General features: G+C 41.3%; 1 protein-coding gene across 2 annotated transcripts in view; it reads left to right on the top strand.

Annotated features, from left to right (window-relative positions):
- spop (speckle type BTB/POZ protein) overlaps nt 1-27,627 on the top strand; it is a 95,425-nt gene that overhangs the window by 4,533 nt on the left and 63,265 nt on the right. Inside the window, exon 2 of one of the 2 annotated variants that reach the window (XM_034593654.1) lies at nt 16,348-16,485. The exons of the other annotated variant lie outside the window; for it this stretch is intronic. The gene's annotated coding sequence lies outside the window, so the exon portion shown is untranslated. The remainder of the gene's footprint in view (nt 1-16,347; nt 16,486-27,627) is intronic. 2 annotated transcript variants of the gene reach the window in all.

Here is a 27,627-nt window from a genome sequence, read left to right as displayed (position 1 = left end):
AAATTTAAACTCTTACACTGATATGTGTCGAGCTGTCCCTCTTGTCGACTGTGTCCATTTAGGCCGGTGCTGTATATTAAACTATTCAACCGCTCTGTCGGATGTTCTTTACACACAAGTGCCCAGCTGCCCGGACCCCCCCCCCCCCCCCCCCCCCCCCCCCCCCCCCTCGCCTCCCTCCGTCCCCCCCGCCCTTCACACCCTACAAGATGCAGCCATTTGGTTTATTTACGGGAGGTGCTTCTGTAACTGCTGGGAATAGGCCAAGAGCCAATCGAAACGCACAGTGGAGGCCAAGCTAATAGGATCTGACAGGAATGGAGTCGTAGTGGCCGCTCAGGCATCGTAAAGCTGTCGTCGTTTAAGGCCCTATATTTGTCGCTATTACCTGCTTGCCTCACCCTTTACATGGGTAATGACTTGTGAGGAAAAGTGCAGCCAGACTCCCGTGTTTCGCTGCGTGTTGTTAATCATCTTTTCCTATTTTAGCAACATTAAATGAGTATGGTTATGTCGGTTTGTCGAGGACACATGCCCCTGCATGTTCAGGGTATAACGCAGGTGGTTCCTTCCAGAAATTAACAACCAGCGCTGTTGCCGCTCGACCACAAGCACCAGGATCCTCACTTTCAAATGCACTAATAAGTAACTCGTGTAATGTCATTTAAACTGTGCAATACTTACTACTTGCAATATCTTTGTCCATACAATCCTTATATCTTTCTATGTGCATCCTGTTTTACTAGAGCCCATCTGATTTATACGTTGGCAGATAATATCGGCCAGTATGAGCTTTTCCCACACAGTATGGGTACCCGGTTTATGTTTACAAATATGAAAACTTTTATCTTACAGAATAACCTATTAAGAAAAGATCTGCATTTATTTATTTTCTCAATTTAAGTTCTATATATGTGGTTGTATTTGTGTTTTCTCTTATAGTTATTTATAATAAAGAATTTATGATTAAGCAGTATCAAGCCTCAGTTACATTTCAAAGATTTGACTGTGACATCTTGGACTCATTGCCATATATTATTACTATTTCAATATTTCCTTATTTTTAAATTGCATGTTTACTTATTTAGTACTGTTGTATTGATGGAAATTGATTGAATGTGAAGATTAGAAATAAACTGTAAAGTGAATTTCATCAAACAAAATATTTCTGCACTGCACCATTTCTCAGTTTGTCTCTGCCGCAGCCAGTTATCCATGTACAGTATTTGTTTACAGTCATATTATCATTTGTGTCTGAGCTTTGTTGATGGCGCCACAGGGAGAGATGTCAAGATGAGCGGATCTGTTCTGTGGTGTCTGAGTGGAAAATGCATCAGCAGTTAGTATATCAAATACTAGTTAGAAAGGAGGGAGCATTTGGAAATTGTTCACTTGTCAGAAATCCATTGTAGAATCCAAATGAATGGATCCCATCTGATGAGCCTGATTCACACGATATACGTCTATTCCCCCTAAAACTTGGCTCGTCACTGTGGCCGGTTTGTCTCCTGAGCTGCGTCGGTGGATCGAATCCAAGAAGAGTTGGCCGATGGCATCACAGCCCACAGCGTTTGCATTTCTGTCTTTGGCTTTGAGGGATGTTTACAACTTCATAAATCTGCACTGATAAATGTTTGAAGCTGAATTCCACTCTAAGGGTCAAATCTAAAATTAGAGCAAATCATATAAGAACTACTCATTCACACGGACTGACCCACAGTTTAATACTTAATGCTTATTTAATAGCTTTGAAACCATGAGTAGTTAAGCCCTTGATATTGACACTGACAGTACACGATGTAGTTTTAGAGTCTTAAAAATGTAAGAGGGCCTGAATGCAGTCTGAGAACAGGAAATGTGAAGAGAAGCGATTTGTATTTTGTACTTCATTGTAAAGCACCGATTTCCATCCTCAAGTGTTACCTCCAAGAATCTGCCTTTGTGCAGGCCTACCGAGACATAATCGATGTAGGCAGAGGCTCTCTCAAAAATGTCTCTGATTGGGCCTTTTTATAGAGGCAGCACGAGAAGAAGCTCATTTCTCACATAGCTGATCACTTGTGGGGGAAGGAAACAAGTATCGCATTAGTTTGCATGAGAGAAGGAAAATTGAAATATGGATTGGGGTCGCAAATGCCTGCCAGTGCTATTGGCTGTTTCGGATGTGGAGGATGAAATGTATTTTCTGTGTCTATGTGAGTGTCAGCGTGTGACTGATGCAGACAGTGCCGGCATCGAATGGTTTTCCAACGTTCCTGCACGGAGCTATTTTCCAATAACAAGTTGGGAGCTGCAGTGACACAGATGAAGTGAATGTTTTAAGAGGAGAAGTAATCTTAAAGACAAGCCGAGCCATTCCTCACTCGAGTACGTCATCGTCTGCCTCCCCCTACATCACTGCTTCTGTCTTAGAGCCAGACATGAGCCGGCTCTCTTGCCATCTGCCATTTAGATGTATTTAAATCATGCATGCATGCTGAGTTTGGACCTGTGATTTGAACTGGTCAAGTCCCTGGTCTGCGCCAGGCTGCTCAGCACAACGTGTGACCCACGGAAGCCATCTGAATATGAATTAATGACAACACAGTTGGATAGAAGTGTCACTGCCCAAAAGTCAGATCCAAATTTGCTGATATTATCTGGCATTTATGCCTGGAATATGTTGACCCATCCAAATGGTTTGATTACCAAATTCAGCTCTGTCGAGGCTGAAAGATTGTCTGATTTGGCATTTGAGAAGGATATCATTTTTATGTCAAATGTTGAAAGCAAAACCAGGGTTAGTGTGTTTAGAATATTGATAAAGTGTACAGGAAGAAAAGCCACGAAGCCAGAAACTGTGGTTTAAATGTTAAATGAGATGAAAATAACAATAACATCCTCAATTTGGATCTAACTGAACTTATTTACTCATTTATATGCATAGTTGTTGCATGCAGATTGTAAATTGATATTGCTAACAGTGTTTATCCGAGCTTGACTGCTTCTGGGGGGTCCTCATGTTTTTTCATTTTGTTGTTGTGTACAGATGCAAATTGGACAGTTTGTGGTGTGAGTGGTAAAAGACTGTATGAAGTTGATTTAAGTGCACATTTTATTTACTTTAGCACCTAACCTAATTAATATCAGTCTTGTAGAGGTTATGTATTTCCTTTCCGACAGCTAGGTCAAAGCCAGTCCTCCGGTGCTTGTGGAGGCGGGGTGCAGATGTAACAGCAGGAGAGCTGCTGGTGCTCTGGCCAGGAGTCGCTTCCCTGCCATCAGCAGCAGAGCTGCTAACTTCCTCGCCACTTTCGCCAGATTGCTGTTATATTTTGAACTCACTTTCAGATGTGTGGGGTTTGACGTCCGTCCGTTTTTGGTTTTAAGAGTGATTTGTTACATTTGTTGGAAAGCTTTATTTAACTTAACATTAGGAGTTCTCAACCTGTCTCTCCTCTCTGAACCGCGTGTGGGAAAGGGCGAGCACACGCACGCACACGCACACACACACTGGAAGTGAGAGCAGAGGAAAGGAGAGAATCACAACCGTAAATGACAGTAAAACACAGTCTAGAATTTTAGATCGGAAATGACCGCACATTTGTCAATTTGCCAATTAATTGATTATTTGATTGACAATAAATGACTGAAACAATTAAGACAATTACCTAGTTGCTTTGATCAATTTTAATCCCTAACCCTAACCCTAACCCGTGTCAGTATTTGCTGGTTTTCTCAGGCTTTAATAGAATTGCATGGGATTTATGTGAATTTGAATATTTCAGCTTGGCTGCTTTTGACTTGTAATTGGCAATTTCACTATTTTTTGATATTTTATTTAACAAACGGTTAATAAATTAGTCAAGAGAATAATTTAGAGTTTAATCAAGTATGACAATAATTGTTCATTATTGCTGTAAATAATAATAAAGTTGAAACTTTTTTTCTATGCCACACACAAAAAACAGCACCAGAGTTGTTGCTGACTGAAGCAAAAATAAAGAGCAGACAATGTAAAAAATAGTGAAAACATTGAAATGCATCTAAAAAGAGTAGTAAGTAGCTGCATTATTCAATTTGTGCAGAGAAAGAGTTACTTTGTTATATTTAAATATGATATCTGTAGCTGCCCTCCCAGTGATTTATGTTACCAGTGGATGAAACTTAGAATGACCTTGTCCCAGACCAACTGAAGTAATGCCGTAGGTCACTTGTGAGGGATTTGAATGGTGGTCTAATGAAGTTCACAGATAAGGACGAGTCCACCACTCTCACTACTGAACATAAACATTCATGTTTCCCTTTAACAGAGATTGGAAAAGCAGTGTCAAGGGTAGGGGACTGGCAAAGAGAGAGGACAGACGGAGGCGGAGGACGAGTCTGAACCGTGGCTGTGAAATCAATAGTTCATACCGTTCTGAAATTGAAGTTTTTTTTTTTTTTTGTCCGAAAGTGTGTGTGGAAGCTGGAATATGAAATAGCTTTGGTGAAGGCCCCTCATGTAAGCAGCAGTATTGATTTCCAGAGACCTGGTCCAATTATGGTTGCGTGGTTTTTTTTGTCCATGCCCTTTAAAGGACCAGAGTGACTCTGGTGGGGCAAAATATTTGGACATCGTCCAACTTCACCTCATGTCCTCCTCTGCTAGTGTCCGAATGTCTGTGTCACCACAAACAGGGACAAAAAGTCAAGGAAATGGAGTCCGCTGCTTCTACACTTTCCAGGGTCTCTCTGAGGACACAGCTGCAGGATGGGAGATTTCCCCTGTTGGCAGTTCCTGTTAAGAGATTCACTGGCATTACAACATAAAGAGAAAATAATCCCCTCTCTATGTTTGGTTGTATCTGTCCGTGTGTGTGTCTGTTGGCAAGTGGCTCAGAGAGAAAGAGTCTGACTGACTGGACTGACAGACTCAGTATCTGCGTACTAGACAGCCGGGCTTTGTACGGCTGCACGTGCGGGTTGGTTTTGTTGCTGAACAAAGACGGAGGTTGCACGAATGCCTGTACAGCTGCAGCTTGTGTTGAGGTGCATTTTCACATATCTCAAACAGTTCAGCTGTTATTGTGAACAGCCCGACATTAAGCAGCGAAATTGCAGCTGTTTTAAAGCTTTTATTGCTGGTGCTTTTGTTGGGTAAAATGGCCTGTAATTCTCTGCCTGCGCTCCCGCTGTGCTGTCCCTGCTGCTGACGCTGCTTTCATACTGCCCTAGTCTGGCTTCATAAGGAAAAGTGGCAGGAATTTATCAGCTCCCGGAACAATATGGAACATTCCCCCTCTTCACTCTTGAGACTCAAAAAAGTTTGCTGGCAGTGAAAAGAAGGCTTTGCCTCTTACTCTGTTTCTCTTCCCCTTTGCTTCCTCTACAATCACCATGTGTCCCATCTCTTCTTCCCCCTTCCTCTCCCTCCCTCAACTCTCATTCTCTCTCCAAGTAAGGGGAGTCTCATGCAATATGCCGTGTTCCCCCACTTGAGTGCTAATGAGGCATATGAATATTCATGAAGAGGAGGCTGACATCGCTGGATAGCAATTGTGTAGAGGGTGTTTGTGTGCACTGGGACTGTGGTGGCCACATTTCTGAGGGATCTGTTTTGCAGTGAATAGACATCAGGAGACTCTGGGCCTCTCTGCTAATGATGCAGATGTGCATCCCTGAGTTTTGTTTTGGTCGGTGATTGTGAATGACCCCTTCCCAAGGCCTGGCCTCTCTCCCTAATGGCTGCTGGAGGAGCCGAAGTCTAGCCTCCAGCTGCTGTGGAGGACAGCCAGGGAGAGCAGGACTGAGGAGAGGAGCAGCAGTCTGCACTCCTTCTCCTCCTCCTCTTCCTCCATGTGGTCCTGGCTTGTGACAAACAGATGCCATGGACCATCTCTCTGGGGATCATCTTCATCTTTTTTATTTTACCCTTCTCTCTTTCTTGCCACCCCTCTTCATCTTTTCATTTTCTCTGGCACCTGAATTTCTCTTTCCTGGAACATATTGTGCTGTGATGTCTGGAGCTGTCAGCACTATGTTTTGAAGGACATATGAGGAAGCACGTGGCCTTTTTTCAGCAGCAAAAAGCTGTGTGATATGTGCCCATCATGTCTCATGTATTGCCATTTCCTCCTGTGCTCTCGCTCCCCCTTTCTTGCCGCACTTTTTCATCGTCAGCTTTGTTCTTCTCTTCAGATTCCTGTCCAGCAGTTCCTGTTGTAATCTCTCACTTTCTCTTTTCCCTCTTTTCTCTTTTGCTCGGCATCCTCTCATTTGCATTTTCTCACTTACTTGTCTTTTTCTTCTCTTCCTTCTGTCATTAGCCTGCTCCCCTTTCCCTCTCTTTTCAGCCTTTACTCAATTTGTTTCCTCTCAGGCAAGCATTATACTTTTTGCATCTACGCAAGGGTCCAAGTGACGTAAATGTCATCATCAGAAGAGCTACGCGCCACACTGTGCGTCCAATTTGTTGTGTCAACTCAGACCCATCCATGCTGGTCTGGACACACAAACACACAGCTACACTACGTTGGCACCAACTGTGCATGGTCTGCACCAAGCGAATTACAAGCAGACATTAAGTACTATAATAAGAACAACTATGCGTCTCTGGTGTCCACAGTTGTCCATGTGCACATCAGCAAGGGAGAATAATTTAGCCCTAAGCTTTTCTCTTTCCTCCCTTCCTTCTCTGTGTACATATCCAACTCCTGTAGTCTACCTGAAAGAGCTCCTATGGTTCTCTAAAATCTTTTCTACATAAAATGATGCGTGTTCATGTCTGTTGCATACGGTGGAAATGTGTTTGTTTTTCTGTCTCATGCTGCTTTTGCTCTGCAACCTTTAATTTTAGAGAGGTGAGTCTTTTGGAGCTGTGGAGGAGGACATATAGTCCAAATTACTTTGTATGTGTACTGTTTGCCGGGGTCTATGACATCCACAGTCTACAATTATGTCTTAATTGTTGTTTTAATTATGTTAGAGCTGTCATAATCAAGTATTTCTCTCTACTTTCCAAACCTATTAAAAACCCACCTTGAGAGTCCACACATTCACTGTTGCAGTTTTCAGACATGCCCTGCGGAGGGTCACCGGAGAATTGGTTCTGGACTTTCTCCGCAGTTTGCCTGTTACACAGGCACAATGCAGCGGCAAGTTCTCCGCTCAGATGTGTTTACAACAGCAGCAAATTCTCTGAAGGATTCAGGTGAGGTGTGGTACTGCAGGCAGAGGCAGGATGTAACGTATTAATTCTGCTGCGAAGATCACATGATTTTGTTTAAAGTACATCGACACCGGCATCACCACAAACTCTCTTCGTCAGTGTCTTCTACGTGTACGGCTCCGGTTTTTCACCTGGAGATATTATACCTTTTGTTTTTTCAATTTTGGGTCATTGATGTGTTAGAAGTGTCATCAAGCCCCCACTCGCTCGTGCTGAATCCAGTTGGGGATCTCCTGCTCTGTTCTCACATTGACTCCTATGGACTCTCTGTGGACTACAGGGGCCCAGTCAGATAGTGTCTGTCACTCGGACATTTGCGTTCACACATACACCTCCTCCGGAGAAACAGTGGACGATATCCGGAGTTCATTGCATGTCTGAAGGTAGCTTGTGTCATTCACAGTGCATACAGTGTGCTAGTATAGGTCACAAGCTAAGCTAACATAGCTGCTACAACATGCATGACTGAAGTTATAAATTAGTGAACAAACAGCAACAGGAGACTTAATACAGTCACCACCAGGCTCAAAATATTTTTTGTTAGATTAACTTGATAGATGTGGATGATACTCTCTCCCATGGCAGTGGTTTGGCTTTGAAAAGACAGATGTTGCTTAAAAAAGGTCAATCTGACAAATATGTCATAAAAGATAGCTCTTGTTTCAACATCTGCAAACTAACCAAAATATGAAGAATATGAAAAGCAGAGCAAATTCACAGGTAGAGAGAGATTTTTGAAACATTGCCTGGCCAAAAACAATTTCAGTCAAACGGCTCTGCCTAAATTGTATGATTCATGTCACCAAACAATCAATATCTTAAGATTCAGCACCTTTTTGAAGGATGCAAAATACCATCTACTTATCATTATATACCAGATATCCAGATATCATTTTTCGTCACTATCGTCACACCCCTATACTGTGACATAATAAAGGCCCTTCTGCTCATTTGTGCTCTTGGCGTCCCTGTGTTCATGAAATCGGTGACAGTGCCACTTTATATTGTCAGTTCCAGTCTAGCAGGTGTCCATGCTGATTCTCATGCACACACATGCTTCCTGCAGGCGGGGAAAGGGTGGAGGCTGGCCAATTTATCCGCGCTCTGACTGTAAGGCTACAGGGAGCCCTCCGTCTTCATCAGTTCACTCAGCAGATAGGTACCCCCAGTCACTGCTACTAGACTTACCTCATGCGTCTCCATTACACGTTAATAACAAAGAGGTGAGGATTGACTAGAATTGGTGCAGGGCTCTGCTGAAAGCACAGGTGAAACGGGTTCAAATGTATTTATTAACTAAAATGAGAAGCACCTTAGATTTATTAGTGTACCTCTGAGTGTTGTGGATGGCAGTTTACATATACTGTATATTATGATTGTAGTCATTTTTTATTAACCAATGGCATTAACATTAGTTTAATTGTACCTGTGGTATTTGCAGAAATTTACTCTACTTTTAGACATGCACTAAAGTTTGGACATTTTCCCGAAATTTTCTGGAGGGGTTGTATGTGAGAACGCAAATGTCCAAGTCAGTTGCTCCGGATATATTCCAGAACTTTTCGTTCCAGTCTGAACAATCTTAGAGTGAGCCCATGAAGGGCTGACAAGTTGATGTGCTGTAAACAAAACACTGTAAATGTATACGTCAGGTCCTGCCTCCTACATGGTCAACCCAGACACCACCCCTCGCCTGAATGTTCCTGTTATCGTAAACAAGACTGACCTCGACGATCTCCTGCTGTGTTCTTAATACGCGAAAGGAAAACTTTTTAAAACTTTCTTTATAACTATCAAAATGTATTCAATTGAGTTGATTTAAACAAGTAGTCTGCAGTTTGAAATTTCTTTTGTAATGGTCAGCGTATTTGACAAGGTTATGCTCAATAAGTTTTAATGCTGGTCAACTCTACTGTTTCTGTCCCATTATGTGATATCTCAGGGCCGTCCTGTAACAGCGAAGGGTGGTTGTCTGCTTCGTCTATCTGTCTGTCTCCACTCTCAGTCTCTCTGCTGTCCTTGGCCCCCGTGCCCCATCGCTCTCTTTGGCCCGCTGATGATCAAAGCCCCTTTGAGGATGCCGAATGGGTCCAAAGATGAAAGTGATTTGATGATATTTGTGCGTCTTCAGAATCTTCTCTTCTTGTGTGATTAGATGACAGCCGAATCAATTATCAGTGATTATGTTAGTGTCAAAGTCTTAAGAGGCTGGTTGAGCCCGAGTCCCGCTGCCTCTTCTTCCTCCTCCCCTTCCATCTTTGTCACAGTGTCGCTCAGACGCCCAACAGAAGCCACTCTGTGCTGATCCCCACTCAGAGCTCTGCTATTGCTGAGGGACAGATATAACCAACTCTCAGTTTACTCTTCCTCTTCAACAGTGGTGTGACAAAACAAGGAGGGTTTATTATGCCTGACAAAACTCTGCTATGTGGGGAGTCTGAGCCTGTGGTCTCAGACTTTTGGACTCAGTATTTTCTCTACAGTGCAAAAGCTGCATAGCGATTACCCCTATCATGCTCTCGTGCGGATGTAGCCGTCAAAGCTGGCTTTGTGGACTTTATGTGTGCTTGGATTAAACACGATGCACATTGCTGCAGAAGGCTATTTGTATAAGAAATAAGAGAGCGCAGAGCCTTTACTACACCACACTTGCGTTAGCTGGTAATAGGAGAATTTGCTTTGCAAAAACTCTCCTCCACACTTTCCCATGTATCCTATCTCTTTCTCTCATGGGCTTTTCTCAGAATTACGCACTTGATACCCAGTGTGTGAGTATGTGTGTCTGGATTATTGCCAGTGTAACACATGGGGCAGTGAGGTGGCTCGTTAAAAACCCCTCTCCGCTGCAAGGTCACAGCTCTGGCTTTTGCACCTTTGCTTTGCTCCAGTGCTTCGTCACACACATGCTCGCACACGTTCTGGAGTTTTTAAGCATCGTGAAGCTGCAAATTTAGGCTCTAACACTTTCAAACACATTCACATATGCGCTACTAACTGTTTGCTTGGTGTCTTTTCAATTAATAAGTATCAGCTGCTCCATCATGTCCCCCAGCTCCTTTGTATTTACTCACATGCATGCTAGTGTTGAAACAGTATGGGTGGTTTCCATTTTGGCTCCAATTCCTATTTGCGTCAAGCTCCGACGCTAACATTACTCTGTCAGCAAATCCTCTTCTCTCCTTAACCTTTTTAAGCTTCACATCTTTTGCCAGTGCTGACAGCCATCACTGTTAAAATGTCAAACATATAACAAACATATTACTCTGGTAGTTTTGTTGGGACTGTTGAAGAACCAACAAAGTGGCTACTCTAGCTGTCTTGTTGAACTGTAATGGCTCGGGAGGGAGAGCGGCTTGTCTCTCAATCGGAAGGTCGGCAGTTTGATCCTCCCATCGGCATTTTGAAAGTGTCGTTGGACCAGACACTGGACCCCAAGTTGCCCTTGACGGCTGTGCTAGCAGTGTCTGCATGGGATGTGTGAATGATAGATAAGCACTGTGTGAATAAGTTGAATGAAACTGCGGTGGTTGTTAAATTACCATTAAATTAGAAAAACAAAGTCTCTAGATATTTGATCTAGCTCATTGTACCAGGGAGCATTCTCTCATTAGCCATTCCTCATTCATGAATATCATATCAACATTTTAATTCTGTCAGAACAACAATTATAAATTGGGATCACCAGCATTTGAAGCAAGTAACCCATTAAAAAAAAGTTGTGTAAAGTAATATGTTCGTCGCTGTTATTTTGCTGTGTCAGAAGCCACCTTCAGACACTGAAGTCTGGACCTTTTCCCTTAAATCTTCCTGAGGGGCTATGTGAGAATACAAATGTCCGACTCAGCTGCTCGGGATATTTTCCAGAAGATTTCCTGCCAGCCCCTCAGTGAAATTTCTGGAAAATGTCAGTGTGAGCCCATATGAGAATACAAGAGTAAAACTACCAGTAACTGACAGTGAGCGAGTGGGTGTGTTGATGACGTTTCTTACATGTGACGGATGTGAAATCAGAAGAATCGCAGTTGCTGACGACGATGTCAACTTGATGAAACAAGATTTGAGAGCTTTTGGTGAAAAGGGCTGACACCATTGTTAATGTGCTAAAAAAACACAGCAGAATTTATACATGTCACGTTCTGCCTCCTGCATGTTCTACCCAGGCGCCACCATTCACGCAAATGTTCCAGACTTGGACAATCTCCTGCTGCTATCTTCAAATAAGAAAGGCAAACTCCAAACTCCAGTTAATGTCTGAAAAACAGCCAGATGCATGTTTCATTTTTTTCAGTTCATGATGAATGAAGTAAGCTACCACTAAAACCTGCAGTGTTTCTGCCCCCTCATCCAAAAGAAAGTGATCAGACATCTTGCTCTGGATAATTTACGGGAAAATGCGAAAAGAGATGAACCCTATTTAATTTGGTAAGAGATTTAAAAGGATTTGGATCAGAGAAGAGGGTTTTGCACTGAATACAAATTTCATAAAATGCTGTCCATGTCCAACCACAACGCAGTTTGTCAGTTAGTCAAGTAGAAACATTATTGATCGTTTGTTTTAACTAATTTCTCAAGAAGAGACATAGACTTTGTGAGCTGGTGGAGACTTTTATTGACATTTTACAGATTCATGCTATCATAAGTTAATTTAAAAATAATGATTTGATTTACTGATTCAAAAACATTTGATAATAATGACAGATCCTCCACCCAAGCCAGCTGTTTACCAGAAATGAAAGCTTAAGTGTATAGCCTGTGTTCCTACATCAGCAGAACTCTGGAAATAAATCAAGGGTCAGGTTTGAAGTTTCCAGTTAGGATTAATTCAGCCGCTGTCCTTCTTTATTTGACAAGCCTCTGCTGTTGACAGGGGTGGACGTTTGTTTGAGGCTTTTAAGATCTAATGTGTCCGCCTGCTATCTAAGATTGTTTCTTTGCCTCACTCTCGACCCTTTCTGCCTCTCCGTCTGCCCACCCTCTCCTTCTATGTTATCCAGTGTTGAGTGGAGGTAAGGAGAGATAGTAATCTGCTGTAGCCTTGGCACTCTCTCGCACTCTGGTATCACTGAAGAAGATTGATGGCCCTCTTTCTGAAATGGCTGTTGTTTTGGATGGAGAGAGAAAAAGACGGAGGCAGAGAAGTGGATTTAGAATGACAAACTGAGCGAGGGAGGGCAGGTTATATTTGGGAGGGGAGGAGAGAAATGGAGGTAGGGAGAATGTTAGTTGTAAAAGATGGAGAAATGAAAGAGGAAATGTCACAGTGGAGGAGCTTGAGAGCTCATTAAATTTGGTTTGTATTTTATTGAGCGGGAGTGTGCATTCATCTGTGATTGATTTCAGACTCACACATCATTCTGTTTTCTGATGGACACGCGGGTTATGGAATTGGCTGCACGTAGTTTGCATGTCAGCAGGATTATATTTAAATGTCATGCTTTCCTCTCAGGATGCAAATGAGGCAGGGATGTGATGGAATGATTTTCTACATGTGTCTCTTGTTTCTGTTGCATTAAAATGCTGTAGCCTGTAGGCCGTTAAGGTATCAGGTATTCACTATAAGCAGTCAGTGCGGAATTGCTAGGGGGAATCAGCAGCTCTTTATCCTTCTTCATGATAGGTCTATTGCTCAGTGCCTGTGTGTGGGCAGCACTGGGTTGATTGGCTGTGATGACAATTATTCTCTTAATTGTGTCGGTTATTCTTCCTCTGTGACTCTTTTTGAATATAGTCAAGTGCTTCGTGTAACCTCCTGGCGTTTTACTCCTTTCTACATATTGGACTTTTTAAGTCTGTGCAGGTTCTCGGACCGGTGAGACTGAAAGGAACAAGCCTTTCTTCGTCCTCCTTAATTCTCCCTTCTGTTGAGAGAAGAATTGGTTCTGGCATTCTTTTTTTGGGGCTATCCCCATCTCATTGTGTCCCCCTCTGCCCTTTGCTTAATTTGCCTTGCATCCCTTTAGAGTGCCTCCTCTCGCCTCTGTTTCTTTAGTATTGTTTGAGTTGCTGTTCCACTCCTTTTTCCCTATGTCTGTCTTGCTCTATGTTATCAGTCTATTGTGCAGCCACCTATCCTTTATCCGCCTGCTTTCAATGCTCCCTGCTCTTGTCTTGTTGTTTCCCACATCCCTGTCTGGCAGCCCCATCCTCCTTTTCTATTCTGTTTTCCCTAGACAGACCACACCATCTCATGATGCTCAGACAGCGCTGGGGTCAACCAGTCAGGTTTTGGTGGCATGACTAATGTCATCCATCTCTGTCGATAGTGACCACTTGAGACTACCGGAGTCAAAGGAGGAGAAAACAGCGTGAACGTAGAAGACAGGAAGGGCATGAAGGCCAAGTCCTGTCCTGCTTATCCAAACTCTTGATGGACTCATTACAAGCTCCAGGTCATACCTCATTTCCTGTGGTCACAGTGATCACACCTCTGACCAGCATGAGTATTTGACAGAGAAATTGCTGAGCTGTAGTCTCCTGTTCGGCTGGTCAGTTGGTCGATAAACTCTCGTCTGACAAAAATCGTACTAGTCGGAGTTGGTCGAGTTTGGAACTGTGTCCTCCTGGTTGTGGTAATTTAAAGTTCTTTGAGCCCTGGTTTGGTCACCACCCTCCTCTGAGAGAAGAAATCTTGCTCCTTAGGTACTAAATGTTCTGCTATGTTCACTAGCAAGTAGCTAACTTTGTCCATCCACCATTTGGTGCTTAGCAAGTTGTGGACAGTGAAGTATTAGAATGAAAACAGCTGGCCCAATGAAATAATTGCAAGTAATATTTTGTTTCATTATTTATCATATTTTCATTTAATTATAATAGGTAATGATTTTTTACCAAGAAAATATGAAATAATAAGGAAGAGTTGACTGTCTCTGAATGTGACACCTTCAAAAACGTTTTTTTTAAATTACAGCCCAAAACCCAAAGATATTCAGTTAATGATAATATAAAAGAGGAAATACTCAGCAGGAAAAAGCTGGACCCAGTTTGATCTCTTGCTTCATTAATATATAAAAAAAATAATTGATCATTGAATCAGTTGGCAATTCTTTTTTTCTCACTACTTTCACAACCAAGAGCAGTTGTCTCATCACCACTTCTCTTCTTCTATCATTTTTCAGTTTTCTCTATAATCCTGGTAAAATAAGCTTCATTATTAATTCTGTAGTAGTGACAAATGAAATGGATCTTAAAACTTAGAGAAAAGGGGGATTACTGAAGTAACGTAGTCTCAACTTTTGTGTTAAATTAGAAAAATGGAAAGCAATTGAAAAAAATCCAAAATCGTTGTAAAGTAGGATGGTCAGTACTTGGTCTGCCTGCTGAAAATGTTTCCTCAAACTTGGTCGGTATTAAAAAGATTTTGAAATGAGGCCTATTGATCTTGGTTGTGTCTGTTTAGTCTATTTTTAAGTTTGGAGTGCATGTCTGGTTGGATTCAAAGAGAATGATCACATATTCATTTCAGGTTAGCTATTGATCAAACCGCACTGGGCCCATACAGAGATCACAGAGTCAGACTAGCTCTTTGACATTTCTTTCAGGGCTCAACCTCTGCGTTTTTGCATCCGATTGACATTTTCGTGGTATGTATGTGTAAACATGCGGATCTTAAGATATTTCATTCATTCATGTTGATCATCAGTTGTCTCTCTAAGGTAAAAGCCCACAGGCAGGTTTAGTACTGGTCATGAATACAAAGAACCTCTGTGTGAAAGAGTGGTCTATTATTTGCACAGTACATCATAGTGTTTAGTGTTTTAGTTCCACTGGGAATTTATTTCAATTCAAGGCAATTTGCGTCTCACATTTAGGTATCACAATAGTTTCAAGTCATTCATGCCTGTATTAAAACTCATAAATCTTTGAACTTTATAAGCTGGTATAAAACTGAAACTCGACTAAGGCAGCCTTTTCTAGTTTAAAGGTTTGTGTGTAGAATTTAGTGACATCTATTGGTGAAGTGTCATGGTGCAGCTGAATACCTCTCACCTCATCCTCCCCTTCCAATCATGAAAGAGAACCTGTGGGAGCCTTCAGTTGTCATAAAAACTCAAAATGTGTTTAGTTTGTCCAGTCTGGGCTACTGTAAAAAAACATGGCGGCCTCAGTAGAGAGGACCTGCTCCCGATGTAAATATATAGTATCTAAATACAAAGGGTAAAGACGGGCAACAATTTGTACAATTTAGATCAAACACACTAGTGAAAACATCACTAGGATTATTTTATATTAAATTTCTGCCAATTGATCCCTTTCACCTAATTCATGTCAGGCATCTTTATGGATTGGCTTTATTATGAGCCCAAATAGTATCAGTGTGGTTTTTAAGCTTCAGATGTTTTTTTAACCATCCACAGACCTTTTTTTAGAATAATGGTTGACCAGACACAACCAGCTGCCCCCTGTGAAGTCCTGCTCATCTGTGGTTGGCTGGTGGAGTATGAGTAAGCGTCTACGGCCATGTTTATTTAGATAGAGGTGGTATCTGAAAGAGAATTAGACTTGGAGGATTTTAATGAGACTGTCAGAGCAGACTTCTACTCTGGAGATGACCGCCACCGTGGGTCTGCTCTGTCAGGTAGTTGGACTATTATTGGGTTGTGTGTGGGCCATTTACACATCACATTAACATGCAATGCCTATATCAGAATTATATCCATAACATTTTTTTTTTAACATTATTTAAGGGTCAGAGTATACACCCTTAAAAGTATCAAGGAAGCTTAAAACCTGCTTTGAATCTGCTTAGCACCATCATTTGATCTGTGGGAATGAGATCACTTTCCTTCATGGATCTGTTTACACCTGTGACTTGGTTTTCTGTTTGGATACAGTCCAGATACTGTTTGTGTTTGGATTAGTGTTTTAATGGCGGTTGTTATTACATTGGGAGGGCCCCTCTCCCACTTTGTTCCGCCACGCTGTGTAAACCTCACTACAGTCCTCATAAAACATGTCTTTGTAATATCTTGTCAAACAGTTACATACAAACACACGGATACACTCTATCTAAAAAAAATTCTGTATTCAAGTCTCCTACATAACAGATGTGCGCACAAACAGTCAACTTGACAAGGAGTCGCTTGCAAGAATATGATAAGGCACTGGCTCACACCCACTCTCGCAGTCTTGTTGATTCTTTCGGCTGTTTGCGTTTGCAGCTTGCCAAGAAGCTCCTGCTTTGGACCGACACGCAGTATAGTGACACACCTACAGATGCAGAGACCTGACGGACACAGTCCAGCTGGCTAGTCATGGCAGCGGCAAGCAGAACAGATGTGCGAGGGACTTTGATCTAGGTGAGTACCAAATAGGGTGAGGATCTTGGGCGAGGGAAGTGGGGGCATTGGTCTGTACCAATATTGGGAAATGCCAAGTGTGTGCAGGTCTTGGAAAAGTCTTCAAAAATGTTTTGAACCATGCTATTGAAACTCAAGGCCACAAAGTCACATCAATGAAATGTTTTATTTATTAAACTAACTTGTACCTACTTTATCTTAAATATTGTTGGTGCCATGTTTTCTGCACTGAATTGTCAGCCCACATACAGTATACGGATCAGTATTATTATAAATCTACAGTTAATCAGATTTACATGTTTAATTAGGTTGGAGATGCTGTAATCCTTTGAATCCTGTATTCCCTAACTTGTCTTTGATAGTCTTCCAGACTGTTTTTTTATCTATTCTTTTGCTCTGGAAGACATGCTGTTGAAAATGATTACTCAGTAAATTATGGTGCTTTTAGACATGCACTGAACTCTGGACTTTCTACTGATATTATCCGGAGGAGGCTGTGTGTGAGAACGGAAATGTCAGAGTCAGTTGCTCCGGTTATTCTCCTGCCAGCTCCCAAGTAAAATATCTGGAGAATTCAAAGCGATTAAGCGATTGATGATGTTTCGAACACAAAACAAAAATAATACAAATATCTCAGGATTAAAAAGATGTGCATGTAGAAGATGCAGACGGATAAGTCACTTTGAAAGGAAAACGAGATTCAAGAGTTTTTTGATGATAAGAATCAATTCTGGTGTCGATGTGCTCTAAACAAAAAAAAACATGATTTCTGCAGCAGAATTTATACATCATGTTCTGCCCCCTGCATGCTCTACCTAGGTGCCACCCCTCTGCTTAATGTTCAGGAAGTTATCTCGTTGTTGTGAACACGTCTGACCCGGATATTCTCCTGCTGTGTTTTTCATGTGAAAGGTATTCTCCAGAACTTTTTCCAGAGGTTATGTCTGAAAAAGGAATTAATCATTTGTTCTCAAGCAAACTACATTTAGCTTTGCTTTTTAATAAAACCGCCAAACACAGAGCTCTCAGATGGCCAGGACTGAACCAAATAGTGGGTAAGAGGAACTGGATGGTGCAGAATGAGAAATAAGTCAGATGGTTTGAATAGAACACACAAACCTTCAAAAAGAGTGAAGGTGACAGAAGATCTAAAAGCTACCTGTGGAGGAATACCAAGTAGCTAAAAGAACAGAGGATGCAGAAGACAGTTGATCACGCTGGCAGCTGGGTATGAAGTTTCAGGTAGTATTCAGCTGTCATTTAAAAGTGGAAATCGCATACACTTATAATAAAAGAGTAAAAAGCGAGAAAAGGGGAAGAAGATTTTTAAAGGGCAAATGAGGGCAGAGGTACAGAGTATGTGCTAACATGAGAGGCCAAAGAAGGAGAAGGATGAGAAAAAAAGAGAACACAATAAATCCTTCAGGGGAAATTATGTGGGCCTGTGTGTTTCATGCCTCCCCCCCGAAACTTCTATGTTAATTAGGTAATGTAAAACTAGCAAGAACAGCAAGACAGCAAGAAAAAAGCAAGGGCAAAAATCTGGATGGAAAATACGGTGTAAAACAGCACACTCCATTCAGTTAGAGGCGATAAGACTTTTGCTATTTTGTTGGTGCTGAGACGAGAAAATATTACATGATAGATGCATTATTGATGCGATATAATAGCCTGCTGATGTGTACAGGTTTGTTGCTGTTCCTTTTGGTTTGAGCTCAAAACACGATGTAGAGACGAGAAAGTCCAGGTCACAGTTCAAATCTTTTCCCACATGTATGGAATGTGATTAACCTTCATATATATTCAAAGTGAAACTAGCATTTCACTCTGGCAGTGTCTTCTCAAATCAGTGTTGCTGTATATCCATGAAAATTAAATCTGTGCGTAGGATTTGTCGGGAAATGCAGGCGTATTATTTTCCATCTCCTTTCTATATTATCACGCAGACAGCGCACCATGCAGAATCAACACGGATATGGTAATGCAGATGGATGTACTGCGTTACTGGATTTTTTTAGTTGTGACATAATTTCAGTTCTCTTGGGAAACAATGATGGGTTTTCTTTTTGCACAAGACAGGATGTGTTGTGTGTATCCCGTGTGGAAACGCGGGTGACAGACAGTCCTCGCTGACCCTGCAGTTACATACTTATACTTAGTAATTAGTCTAGAGAAGATGCAGAAAGGTTGGTGTTAGTGGGGCATTAGAGGACCTGTCAGAGTGCCCCACTCATCTTACCCCCTCCCAAAATCTGCCAGGAGGCTTGTCTTAGGTCCCCTCCCTCACACTTGGCTGCTCCAGTTAATTGAAGCAACTTCAGATCAGTCAGAGGAGCTGGATCTGCACGCCTGAACAGACCACGCCGCTCACCTAATCTGTCACTCAACACCGCCAGCAGCCCGCCACACACACCACCACATCCTCCACACATTGTCCACTTTTACATTTACCATCCCCAAATCTCTGCAGGGGAGACGCGCAGTATACGCCCACGCCAACCCACATCATCAGATCCTTTCCAGTTTTAGTCTGAGCCAGGGTCCTTCTAGTCAGCTTTGTCGTCGGTATTTGAACCTGTGCTTATTTAGTTTTTCATTCAGATAGGTGAGTTAGCATCACATAAAACTCTACTGAGACGCCTCAGAAATATGTATCTCTAGTGAACTGCATAACTCTTTATTAGGAGTTAGACCTTCATCTTAAAGATGTGACCCTGCAATGGAGTTTAATGGCTGCAAGGAGATGAATATTGTCATCTGATAGCTGATACTTACTCGGGCTTGAAAAGCCAAGCATAACAAAACGAACGAAGGGCAAACCTACACTCAAGATGCGGTGAAATGTCTTAAGTACATGGCACATTTATAAACTATAAAGCTCAGTGCAAACAAAGAGCCAAGACTGTAAGTCCACACAATACTCAGCGAAAGTGACATGGACAGCAATTGGATTTGTTTGGTCTAGTCTGCCTCCCACATGGCTTTTGTTGATATTTTATGGCTTAATGGAAAATTGTCTGTGGTTTTCAAAAAAGCAACCACTAAATAAAGCAAAAAAGAAACTACTTGTCCCCTGATTTGGATGAAAACTAACTCAGCAATGTTTGCAAAGATCATTAATGTGAAACCTTCCTCCTCCCTGCAGAGATTTTTCTTTACCTTTGGCCAAAGCACACGATCAGAAACAAGACAAGCAAGTCCTGATACCTCATATAGGAAAAGAATAGGTTGTTAGTGCTTTCCATAGACTGTATGTTAAGACAGATCACATCACTGCTCCCCAAAAGTGAAACCAGAGTGTTTTGATTGCTACCTGGTGGCTGGTTGCAGTACAGGTCATAAACCCTGCCTCCTCCATCTTTGCAGATGGGACATGGACCAAACTAAAAATTAAAAGTATGTCTCAGAGATGGGTTATCATTGGTGGTAGTTCTTATCACACTCACATACGTAAGTGTTCATTTTTTTGCACATTTGTTTTTAATTACTTATTGGATGAAATAAAAAGGAAGTGAAATTTCATGATTGACAGCTGAGGACTGACTCTTGATTGGTTGACGGCAAATGTCAAAGGGACCTTGCTACTGCGGCACAACTATCCGATCGTTATTGCGCTGACTTTGGTTTCAAATGCTTAAGATGATGGTGATGTTCATATCTGGGTTATTTTAGCTTCATCTCCGGATAGTGGGAGGAAGTGGATCGGCGTCGACTATTTTGTATACAGTCTATTGTACTTTTCAAAGTGTTCGGACCTCTACTAGAGGTAACGTCCATGTTTAAGAAAGTAAAAAGTAAAACATTTCCTCACTGCTCCAAAATGGAATTGCTACTTCTTTGGTTCGTACCCCACACCTACACAAAATTTGACGAGAATCAGTTCAACTGTTTTTGTGTAATCTTACTAACTAACATAGAGAAAAACATTGATGTAAGCATAACTTCCTGGCTACGGTAATAATATGAGGGTTTAGGGTTTATAGTGTTTAGTTAAAGTCTTGTTAAGTTGAAGCTACTAAAACTACCTGGTTAAGAAAATATTGGGCTCATGTTTAAAAGAAACCAAATGAGATAGGGCCTTGGTGTGGAAGTGATCCATATTTCGGGTACAGCCATTATTGACATGAATAGCAAAGGGTTGTTGGCTATACATGTGAACTTGTGTAGGTAGGTTTTAGGCATTGGACTGTTCTAAGGGCTGCTGTGTGTCAGGAAGTAGAGCATGTCGTCAGTTTAGCAGAGGGTTGGTGGTTCAATCCCTGGCTCCTTCAGTCTGCATTCCTACGTGTCGTTTTGCACTGAAGCCCCTTAAGGACTTTTGGCGGTAGTGTGTTAATGGCGTGTGATAGAAAAGTGCTGCATGTGGCCTCTACTACAACATAAGCACAGTCCATTCTCTGGGAAATTACAAATGGCTCAATGTCTTGCTCAGTGGCAAATTGGCAAGTTTAGGGATAGTCACTGTAACTTGCCAATATGACATCCTGCAGGAATTCTACAGTTTGCTCTTAAATACGGTTCTTTTTTCTTCTCTTGGTTCAGCGCAGCGTCATCCCACAACACTGAGCACTGGGGATGTGTTGAGGGGAACTCCAGGGAATAAATCTTTTTGAAACAACCCACTTGGGAGCGAACGTCTAAAATGAGAAGTAGGGCTTGTGTATTGTTTGAAATGCCAGGCTTCTCCTCATTCTGTGTGAGTTCTGGTGCAAGCCTTTAGTTGTAGCTCAGTCAGCTGACATTTAATGCTCGGCCATTACATCCTCTGCCGCTGCTTTAGTGTAGGCTCGGTCATTACTGGCATGAATATGAACAGACAGATGTGACAGCTGGCCAGCCATATGTGACAAGCCTTTTAGATCTTTATGCCTTAATTATTCCTTCCCATGGGACCAATATTGACATTTTAGGTCTTAACACTCAGACCTTATAAACTGCCAGCCTCTGGTTGGCATTATCTGTCTCTTGGCAACCTCCAGACGAGAAAGGTGCTTGATATCTGCTCACGGCTAAATTTGTGTCTTTCAGCTGTGTTGAAATGGCTGCTTTCACATCAACGGTGTTGTAAAAATTATTGTCAGTATATCATGTCTGGTGTTTACTGATGAGTAGCTCTTTTTTCCTCCTCATTTTCCGTGTAGGTCTGAGGTTGGAAATCGTCGTTTTCATTTATTTTTTGTGTGTGGGTGTTGAGAAATCCTTAGAGACTCGCTGTGATTAGAGGCTATACACATAAAATTAACTTAATTCATAACTGGAAGTTGTATTATTCGGAACACTGTATGATTAAATATCAACATTTCCTGCAATTTCCACACAGCTCCAATGATCCTGCTGCAGTATGCGAGCATGTATTATTATCTTATTCAATTTAGATGAGAACCCATTTATAGTTATATTATGTTGAATTAGCCACAGCCATACCTTTTTCAGATTTGTGTGTTTTATTTATTACTTTGTTGTATACGTGACGCTCATAGGAGTGTAGTCAGCCCTTTTATTTTTTCTCCAGACCTCTTTTTCTTTCAGTCAATTTTTCTATCTCGCTGTTCCCGTCTTTCTGTCTGTCTCACCTACATCCTCTCACACAATCTCATTTCTCTTGTTATCCCAGGTTCTAATTTCAGTTGCCGCAGCAACTCCCTCCACTTTTATGCCTCCCCCTTCGTCTCTCTGAGCTCCTTGTTAAGTGCGTCAGAGTTGGTTAATGATTATGTTTTTTTTTTGTTTTTTTTTCCCCAGTAGGATTTAGTTTGCTGGGCCATACATGTCTTCACTCTTGACTTTTTTTCTTACTGTATCTTTATTTTATTTATTTCCTGCTTACTTGTTTGCTTTCGTCCTGACTTGTCTCTTTGGTTTATCTCCCCCTCGCTTTCTTGTTTTGTTGTATTTTCTTGTTTTTCTCATGACTCCGCAGACTGCCACTGCTAGCCGTCAGTCATGCAGTAAATTGTGGTCATTCAAGGACACTAGGTGGACCGTCACTGCCTATCCAATGGCAGACGCAAATTAGTTTGCTCAGTGTGCCTTGTCTGTTTGTTTTTATGCAGATCAAGTTTTAATGGAGTTCAGCCAAACTCTTGGTTCAACTATTTCAGAGAAGAATCCAATTCGACACACACATGCAATCCATTTGTTACACATCTTAAGATTTTAATAATACTAATACTTGTATTATAATGTACTTGGTTTGTGCAAAGTAAGTAAGTTAAAGTGAATTTAAAAGGGGAGGAGTAAAATGTTGTGTAGTGGTAATGATGTATGATAAAACTAATAAATTAAAGAACATCTTTCGGCTGCCGTTAATATTTCAATGCATATCTGCCGTCCCTGGATGAAAACCAATAAATTCCACATTTACAGGCTGTGCTTAGAACTGATAATTAATAATTGATAATTACAAGTCCACAGACACCACGGCGGGTGTCCATTAACTCTAAAGCAATATTCAGCTAGATAAACGAAATAACCTGCCACTTAACGGCAGAATAAAGCAACAGAAACAGCGATGTATAAACAACAGAAACTCCACAGCAGTGGAAAGTCGGCTACATTCCTCACTGGCAGAGGAAGTGAACGTAGAAGTCACAGCTAGAGGATCAACCGTCACTACATTAGCATGAAGAGTTTAGCCAGCATGCATGTGTTGGTCACGCAACGTGGCAGGTGTCTTTGATTTGGGACACTGGGCACGTTCAGCCGGGTGGTGCTTCCAATCAGCAGCTTCTTCTCCGCTGCAGCTGCTGATTTGGCTCTTTTCATTTGTTGCGCTCTCACACAATTTATCACAACTTCTAATTATTTAAATTCACAGCAAAGTGAAATGATTGAATTAAAATACTTGATAAGCGAAATGAATGCTTTTAAAATACTAACGTAAATGTAACCTGTTACTTTAACCATTTGAGCCGATATTTTTAACTTCACAGTAATACCACCATGTACCAGTAGAGTTCACTTATTATACTACAACTGTAGTGCTTAGTACAGACATTTTTAAGTGCTGAATTGTCTGTTTTCAGCAAAAGCAGATGAGCACAAATTGGTTCCACTCGCATGCAGGAAAAGAAATGTGTCCTTTTTTTGCGCAGCAGATGCATCCCTGAAAGGTTTCCAGTTAGATGCTGACTTTCTTAGTGTTGTGTTAAGTGAAAAACTTGTTGTTCTTAATATCAAAGCAGGGAATTATCCTCCACTTGTTCATCATGTTCAGTTTTTAGAGATACACAGAAAGGGAGGAAGTAAAGTTTAGCAATTCAGTATTCTGCAGTACAGATATTCCCTGAAAGCCCCAAAAATGACAAAGCATAAGATATTTTGGGCAATAATTCCATGATACGTGGGCTGACTTGTATATTGTGCACCTCTACAGGAAGCGTAAATTCATTTAGATGACATACTGTGTTCTGCTAGTTCAATATAGATGCATCATGGGACTGAACAGCCTTTTTTTCCTTCCTTTGTTTGGATATATCAGTGTAAGAAAAACCGAGGACCATCCCCTGCACATTTTGTGTGCTTGTTTGCATTTCTTTCCTCTTTCTTATCATACCGCTCGTTTGTACTCCTGTCTTCTTATGGCGTATACAGTATATGCCTGGCTCCCCACTGTTATTTTTCTCTTGCCGACTTTCTTTGTCTGTGTATCTGCTGCTGTCTGTCCGTCCATCACTGCCTCTTGTTGCCACCGTCTTGGCATCTGCCACTGCACAGAAAGTCTTTCTAGTTTTTTGATTAGCGTTCAGAGATATGTGAGTTCCGGACTCAAATTACTCCATTAGGGGGTGATAATCTATGAAGTGGTTTCCACCAAAGGTAACCCGATGTGACTGATTTGTCAGAGCCATTTAGACAAAAGACGAAATGTGTGGAAAAGTTAACACAAGTCATTTTAAATGGCAGAATCGGCAGAGGCGACGAGTTTTAGGGCTAGAAGTTTGATATTGGCTGGAGTGCTCTCAGATATAGTAAAAAGAGAAGGGGGATGAATTAGGAAGGCTTTGATTCAGAGCGTAACTGTTGGTTACGGTCCCAGATTTACTGTGGCAGTGTGAAATGTCAGTGTGTGTGTGTGTGTGTGTGTGTTTGTGGTAGTCTAGCAGCTTTATCGGCCTGGCATTTCCTGCTTTCAGAAGCGAGTACAGCACCAGGCACCATCTGATGACCCTCCAAAAGGCGCTGCGCTGCAAAGAATATTGAGGGGGAATTCATGTAACCTTAACAGGAATTACCACAACATGGATTTGTAGGATGACAGACACGGTTTCATCACCTTTACCAACGCCACCAGTTATTTTGTGGGTGTTATCTTAATAGTGTGGGTTTGGATTTGATTCTTCCATAGTGGCTTTTCTATGAGTCCCTGTATGCACGTAATGAACTGATATAAAATCAGGCTGGTGGCTGATTAATACAGATGATATGACACATTCACATAGTTGTCAGCTTGTGGCTGCAACTTTTCAGTCTTTTCCACTTCAGTTCTGCAAGGATCTAGTTTGGCATTTAGGTGCCAGCAGCCAAACCGAGATGTGCGACTGCAGGCACTCAACCGCCCACCACTATCTCAACTAGGGCTCTCCTGGGAGTGCATATTGAAAATGTCACTAGAAAATTATGTAAATATTGAAACTGTAGAAAATTGTAGTTTATTTAATGCCATGTATCTCCTCAAAAGAAAATTACATACAGATATACATTAAAACATAAAGTGGAGTCATTGAAGCCACATTTACATATTATACTCCAAACAAATGGGATGTACTTTTACTTTTAATGCATATGCATAGTTAGAAAGAAATGTGTAAAAAACACATCACTTTGCACCAGGTATATGAATAGAGCTTCCAAGTGCAACACAAGGCTCTTAGCTAGTTTCAGACTGATGCAGTTTTTTCATGTTGTGTAAATAGCAAACGCACTTGTCCCCATCTTAGAGCTCATAGATGTGTTGGTCTTAAAAATGGGTAGTGGAAGGTAATTATATGATTTACCAACAAAGGCCTCACTGTTATTTTAAGGGCACATTATCAAGATAGTAATATGTGTCTACATATAGGCAGGTGCACAACCCGTGTACACACAGGGAAGTGCAGCAGGAATTATTGCCGACCTGTTTCCTCTGCAGAAAAGTGTTAATTAAACCATTAAAACCATCATAATAAGATAAACAATTTTAATCTGCCAAGGTGCAAACATGACTGGATTTTAAAGGGGCTGGCAAATGGCACCACACCAAATTCTAATTTGAAGCACAACCCTCTTTAGCTCTTAAACCATGCATCGTGTGCTGCGACCTTCATTTGTCCTCTGTCATAGCATAGACTGTATACAAGTCAGAGCATCTCAATCACCACCTGGTGGCCGGCTGCGGTGTAGGTCATAATCCCTGCCTCCTCCGTGTTAGCAGATGGATAATGGATTTTTTCTCAAAGATGGCTTCAGTCATTTTAGGTAGTTCAGGTTAGGTGGTTCACATGGATGTTTGTTCAGGTGCTCATGTTTCCAGTTAGTAGATATGAAAACAGGGTGAAAGTGACAGCTGAGACTGACTAGTTATTGGTTGAGTGTCAGTATTGGAAGGACCTTGATATGACGATTGCAGCTGCACAGACTCTGGCTCCAAATGACAACATCGGTGCAAAATGGTAGCATTCTGGGAAGACCAAATAAATTAGATATTTGAGATCTTTTGTCCCCTCAGATGGTCCCATCAAGCAAGGCCTTGGTGGTATTGCACACACACATTTTGACAAAGGACTAACAGGACTCTTAGTGTCTTTTTTTTATTTAACTTGTTTCATGATGGCTGCATCTTCATTATATGTTCTCTTATGATGTGTATGGGTTGTGTGTTGGTTGTGTGACTACTGTTTGCTAACCAAATGGCCCCTCTGGGACAATTAACACTACCCTTAACCCTTAACCTTCATATGCGGGATATTTTGGCTCCATTTCTCGATAGTGGGAGGAAGTGGGTAAGTGTTATCCATTTTTATATATAGTCTGTGTTTAACTAGCAGAGGTGGTATTGGACAAAAGCCGAATTCACTTGCTCTGTGTGCTTTCGACCATTTGTTCCTGAGTAACGAGTATAGGCTCATGCATCTAACGTATTTTCAATAGCACTTGTATAAAAAATCCAATCAGTATCTTGAGCCAAGTTTTGCTGATGTTTCCATTTTAAAAGTTTATGTTTTTGCACTTGTGTTCTCATCTGACCAGCAGTATTTTTATGGGCTTACTCTAACTGGCATTTCTTTTCAGACACTTTTCAGACTAAGATGGCTCATTTACAGCCCTCACTGTATAATGTGAGTGCTATTTAATGTATAGATAACAATGTATAAAAGGTGAGGAGATCACTTTTGGTTTCAAAAGACGATCCATCTTTTATGAATTTAATGGAGAACATTTAACATTCTCCCTGAATATAAATGAGTGTGAATGTGAGTGTGTATATGTGTGTAAATGTGGTAATTGGGAGGCAGAGTGACGTCGGGGCACACAAAGGAGTAACCCTTGTCGTACCAAGTGCAACCGATGGATAGAACTGAACTTATTAGCGCAGCTACCTTTTCTCTCCCTCCCTTTTACTGAAAAGAGCAACAGCAAAGCAATAAGACAGAGAGCACTGTGTGCAACTGTCTTCCTCTCTCCAAATCTCCTGACTGCGTTTCCACTATGTAGAAGTGTATTTCTGTAAGCTTTAACTGTAGTGAATGAGAGAAGCTTGAATAGAAATATTTCTTAACAAATTATGAGTTAAATAATGAGATAGGTGCATTCACTCCTTTTAATTAGAAAGATAGTGTTTTCATAACCATTCGGTTGTACATTACTTTATTGTTATTTATTATTATTTTTATTTTGTAGATGTTGAAATACATGGGTGAGATAAAATGTGGCCTCACATCAGTAGACATGAAGAATAACATCTTCTCTTGTATTTGTGTTCCTGACGTCTTCACACTTTCCTTGTCGAGTCTGTAGAAAGCCAATTTATTCACCTCAGTAGAGCAGATGGAAACACATAATTGCATTTCACATGATGCAACTTTTCCAAAATCATTTTTTGTTTGGAGTTCTTGCATGTCTGATATTACTATTTTCACTGATCTCATGCCTCAATCGACAACA

Source organism: Hippoglossus hippoglossus, chromosome 8, assembly GCF_009819705.1.
Source record: "Hippoglossus hippoglossus isolate fHipHip1 chromosome 8, fHipHip1.pri, whole genome shotgun sequence".
In the NCBI taxonomy this organism is placed as follows: domain Eukaryota; kingdom Metazoa; phylum Chordata; class Actinopteri; order Pleuronectiformes; family Pleuronectidae; genus Hippoglossus; species Hippoglossus hippoglossus.
Note: the sequence above shows the minus strand (reverse complement) of the source record. Positions and strands in the feature narration are given on the sequence as shown.